Source organism: Gymnoscopelus braueri (assembly GCF_963280865.1).
Source record: "Gymnoscopelus braueri genome assembly, chromosome: 16".
NCBI classification, from domain to species: Eukaryota; Metazoa; Chordata; class Actinopteri; order Myctophiformes; family Myctophidae; genus Gymnoscopelus; species Gymnoscopelus braueri.
In genome coordinates this window covers 39,526,009-39,532,062 of record NC_137616.1, presented here as the reverse complement: position 1 = coordinate 39,532,062, position 6,054 = coordinate 39,526,009, and positions in this window count along the sequence as shown.

Genomic DNA, 6,054 nt, shown 5'->3' with positions numbered 1-6,054 from the left:
AAGCCTGTTGACATTTGTTTTATTAAAGGGCCACTTTGTAGATTTTTTATTTGAATCTATTGTGAGGAGGATGAGGCGTTTGAGAAAAATACAACTTCCCATTCTGTGTTTCATGAAGTCACCTTCAAAGGCTCTGGAGAAACATTGTCAGCCTGCATAAATGCGTCATCCAGCAGAGAGAGTAGACAGGTCATATGTGTATTATATTGATATATTACCCAGCCATAATACGGACTGAATAAGATAAGAATAAATGATTCATAAGAGGATTGAAAGTCCTGCTGGATCAGGTGCTCTGGTCAAAGTTGTGGCAGTAAACATGATCTGTGGCAGTAAACAAAATCGTTTCTTCCTGCTATGGCTTGTATCCATGTGAATGGAGGATTGCTGTTTTCAATCCCAACACTAACGCGAAAATCTGAGTGTATAAAATGGAAATGAGAAATGTCCACTGCCTCGATAGATACTCATGGTGCCAACAACCTGTTGACATTTGTTTTATTAAAGGGCCACTCTGTAGATTTTCTATTGTGAGGAGGATGAGGCGTTTGAGAAAAATACAACTTCCCAATGCATTCTGTCTCTCATGAAGTCTTCTTCAAAGCTCTGGAGAAACATTTTCAGCCAGCATAAATGCGTCATCCAGCAGAGAGAGTACACAGGTCTTATGTCGGGTTTCCAGCAACTTGGAGAACTTGCTCTCTACACAGAACGCTTTGGGAAGCGTTATGGCAGGCACACTTCCACATTATCTTCAGCTGCCTTTTAACGTTACTAAACCCCTTTCCTCTAACTCACTGTTAAATGTAATTTCAGGACAAGCCAACCAGTGATGACTCAGAGAAGGCAGCCAGAGATGGTACTCCATCACAGGACCTGTCAGACAACACTGACAGTCAAACCACAGTTTGCACCACTGCCACACCCCCATGCCCCCTGCAGGTAACCCCTGAAGGTCAGTTAGTCAGTACCAGGAAGTCACAGATCACAGACCCAGGGAAGCAGGAAGAAAGGTTGCTTGGCAAGGAGAACTCACCTGAAAACAACCCACTGAAGAGTACTCCTGCACCTGTGAGCACACCTGCTGCACCCTCCTCATCATCACATCCTAACATCACATCTACCAATGAGGAAGTGACACAACAGAAGACTGAGGCTTCATCATACACAGATGTAGACGATTGTCCTGGTGAAGAGCAAATTCCTGAAGGGAAGCCAAGCACCACTCAGTCCGTACCGCTGTCATCGACGACGTTGTTACTATCATCATCAACAGCAGCAGCAACAGCAGCAACAGCAGCAGCAGCAGCCGAAGACAATGTTTATTCTGCTCCTGTGTTGTCAGATCAAAGGCCAGATGTCAGCCCAACGCTGCCCTCTGCTGACGTAAAGACCTCCCAACAGCCACCAAATGTGTCCTTCAGCCCAGATGATGAAAGTAGTAATGATAATCAAAAGGAAGGTGAACAGTCAGCATTCAATGAAGAGAAGACCAGGGATGTGACCAGTTCAGAGACCCATACAGGCCTTGAACAAGTGGAAGACAAGAGAATTACTAGATCCAGTGCCAAACCTGTTAATGTTTCACCTTCCTCACCACGCTCATCCAATAACACAGAGGTAAGTTATATATATATATATATATATATATATATATATATATATATATATATATATATATATACACATATATATATGTGTATTATATTGATATATTGCCCAGCCATAATACGGACTGAATAAGATAAGAATAAATGATTCATAAGAGGATTGAAAGTCCTGCTGGATCAGGTGCTCTGGTTGAAATTGTGACAGTAAACATGATCTGTGGCAGTAAACAATATCAGAAGGAAGAAACAGCCTCCTGCTATGGCTTGTATCCATGTGAATGGAGGATTGCTGTTTTCAATCCCAACACTAACGCGAAAATCTGAGTGTATAAAATGGAAATGAGAAATGTCCACTGCCTCGATAGATACTCATGGTGCCAACAACCTGTTGACATTTGTTTTATTAAAGGGCCACTCTGTAGATTTTCTATTGTGAGGAGGATGAGGCGTTTGAGAAAAATACAACTCCCCAATGCATTCTGTCTCTCATGAAGTCTTCTTCAAAGCTCTGGAGAAACATTTTCAGCCAGCATAAATGCGTCATCCAGCAGAGAGAGTACACAGGTCTTATGTCGGGTTTCCAGCAACTTGGAGAACTTGCTCTCTACACAGAACGCTTTGGGAAGCGTTATGGCAGGCACACTTCCACATTATCTTCAGCTGCCTTTTAACGTTACTAAACCCCTTTCCTCTAACTCACTGTTAAATGTAATTTCAGGACAAGCCAACCAGTGATGACTCAGAGAAGGCAGCCAGAGATGGTACTCCATCACAGGACCTGTCAGACAACACTGACAGTCAAACCACAGTTTGCACCACTGCCACACCCCCATGCCCCCTGCAGGTAACCCCTGAAGGTCAGTTAGTCAGTACCAGGAAGTCACAGATCACAGACCCAGGGAAGCAGGAAGAAAGGTTGCTTGGCAAGGAGAACTCACCTGAAAACAACCCACTGAAGAGTACTCCTGCACCTGTGAGCACACCTGCTGCACCCTCCTCATCATCACATCCGAACATCACATCTACCAATGAGGAAGTGACACAACAGAAGACTGAGGCTTCATCATACACAGATGTAGACGATTGTCCTGGTGAAGAGCAAATTCCTGAAGGGAAGCCAAGCACCACTCAGTCCGAACCGCTGTCATCGACGACGTTGTTACTATCATCATCAACAGCAGCAGCAACAGCAGCAACAGCAGCAGCAGCAGCCGAAGACAATGTTTATTCTGCTCCTGTGTTGTCAGATCAAAGGCCAGATGTCAGCCCAACGCTGCCCTCTGCTGACGTAAAGACCTCCCAACAGCCACCAAATGTGTCCTTCAGCCCAGATGATGAAAGTAGTAATGATAATCAAAAGGAAGGTGAACAGTCAGCATTCAATGAAGAGAAGACCAGGGATGTGACCAGTTCAGAGACCCATACAGGCCTTGAACAAGTGGAAGACAAGAGAATTACTAGATCCAGTGCCAAACCTGTTAATGTTTCACCTTCCTCACCACGCTCATCCAATAACACAGAGGTAAGTTATATATATATATATATATATATATATATATATATATATATATATATATATATATATATATATATATATATATATATATACACATATATATGTGTATTATATTGATATATTGCCCAGCCATAATACGGACTGAATAAGATAAGAATAAATGATTCATAAGAGGATTGAAAGTCCTGCTGGATCAGGTGCTCTGGTTGAAATTGTGACAGTAAACATGATCTGTGGCAGTAAACAATATCAGAAGGAAGAAACAGCCTCCTGCTATGGCTTGTATCCATGTGAATGGAGGATTGCTGTTTTCAATCCCAACACTAACGCGAAAATCTGAGTGTATAAAATGGAAATGAGAAATGTCCACTGCCTCGATAGATACTCATGGTGCCAACAACCTGTTGACATTTGTTTTATTAAAGGGCCACTCTGTAGATTTTCTATTGTGAGGAGGATGAGGCGTTTGAGAAAAATACAACTCCCCAATGCATTCTGTCTCTCATGAAGTCTTCTTCAAAGCTCTGGAGAAACATTTTCAGCCAGCATAAATGCGTCATCCAGCAGAGAGAGTACACAGGTCTTATGTCGGGTTTCCAGCAACTTGGAGAACTTGCTCTCTACACAGAACGCTTTGGGAAGCGTTATGGCAGGCACACTTCCACATTATCTTCAGCTGCCTTTTAACGTTACTAAACCCCTTTCCTCTAACTCACTGTTAAATGTAATTTCAGGACAAGCCAACCAGTGATGACTCAGAGAAGGCAGCCAGAGATGGTACTCCATCACAGGACCTGTCAGACAACACTGACAGTCAAACCACAGTTTGCACCACTGCCACACCCCCATGCCCCCTGCAGGTAACCCCTGAAGGTCAGTTAGTCAGTACCAGGAAGTCACAGATCACAGACCCAGGGAAGCAGGAAGAAAGGTTGCTTGGCAAGGAGAACTCACCTGAAAACAACCCACTGAAGAGTACTCCTGCACCTGTGAGCACACCTGCTGCACCCTCCTCATCATCACATCCTAACATCACATCTACCAATGAGGAAGTGACACAACAGAAGACTGAGGCTTCATCATACACAGATGTAGACGATTGTCCTGGTGAAGAGCAAATTCCTGAAGGGAAGCCAAGCACCACTCAGTCCGAACCGCTGTCATCGACGACGTTGTTACTATCATCATCAACAGCAGCAGCAACAGCAGCAACAGCAGCTGCAACAGCAGCAGCAGCAGCCGAAGACGAAGACAATGTTTATTCTGCTCCTGTGTTGTCAGATCAAAGGCCAGATGTCAGCCCAACGCTGCCCTCTGCTGACGTAAAGACCTCCCAACAGCCACCAAATGTGTCCTTCAGCCCAGATGATGAAAGTAGTAATGATAATCAAAAGGAAGGTGAACAGTCAGCATTCAATGAAGAGAAGACCAGGGATGTGACCAGTTCAGAGACCCATACAGGCCTTGAACAAGTGGAAGACAAGAGAATTACTAGATCCAGTGCCAAACCTGTTAATGTTTCACCTTCCTCACCACGCTCATCCAATAACACAGAGGTAAGTTATATATACTAGACCATACCCGGTGAAGGGCGCAGGCGAAAATAGTTGCAAACTTGGGGTTATTGCACATCCAAAACGGGCTTCGCAGTCCGATGCACATCGTGAAGGTGAATGGCTGTGTGCAATTTGAGATCTGTGAGCAGTGTGCAGGGTGTACAATGTGAAAAGATAGACCAAATGGTAGGAGATGAAGTTAGCAGTTTATTTGTATCAAAGGAAGGTGATAATTCAATGGTGTGAAGACAGTGGCAACGTCGTCAGGTCCACAGATTGTCATGGCAGGGCCTGCGGAATGGGAGAAAAGGAGAAGGCAGGAGTCAAGCCACAATGTGCCATGTTCATCAGGGATGAGGTGAAACGTAGCCAGTGCTATTTGTGTGAAGAGGTAAGCAGCGTCATTGTCATCATCAGTTATGTAGATGAATGTGAAATGGCACATGTAACAATGCAACAGTTGTACCTCAATGGGGAAGAAGCATATGTCCATGATGTAAGGAAGTTGCCACGTCGCAGGTTCCACAGATCAGCAACGCAGGGCCTGCAGAATGGGAGTGAAAGAGCAGGGAGGAATCAACCACACAATGTGACATGTCCAACAGGGATGATGTGAAAGGAAAGCCAGTGATATTTGTGTGAAGTGGTAAGCATCATCACTATTAGTTATGTAGATTTATGAGAAATGAATGTAACAATGCATGAACCTTGCCTCAATGGGGAAGAAGCAGTTGTCCAGGAAAGAAAGGTGCAAGGCTGCCAGGTTGCGCAGTTTGTCATGACAGACTCTGCAGAATGGGTGAATGTCAGCGGTGACTTTTATGAGAGGGGTGTTGGTGCTGTGTGATGAGCAGAGGCCGGATTGTGACCTATGTGGTGGCAGAAGTTGCTGGAACAGTGTAGCAGCTGGTGGGCAGGGGTGTAGTGGAGGGGGGACGCGGGGGAGCGGCGCTCCCTCACTTATGTAACTGCGTAAAAATAATTTTTTTTTTTTTTTTTTTTTTATGATTGAAAAAAAAAAACTCATTTGCACATTTAAAAGCAACAAATTTGTAACAACAGCATAATATTGGGTTATGCAGGTGAGATTTAGAAAACCCTGTGGGGTGGTCCACAGGCCAAATAAGCGGACTTGGCAAGAGTCAGACGCAACACAATGTGTGTGTGTGTGTGTGTGTGTGTGTGTGTGTGTGTGTGTGTGTGTGGGTGTGTGGGGGGCTCCAGGAAAAAATAGCGTGTGAAGTAGTTTCAACTACGCTACCTGGCTACTTGTATTTGCAGTAGTATTTGAAAATGAAAGGTGTGTTGAATTATAACACAAAGGGCAAAAGCAGTAGGGTGAAGTTACGTGTTAGGAGCTTGTAGATCTGCT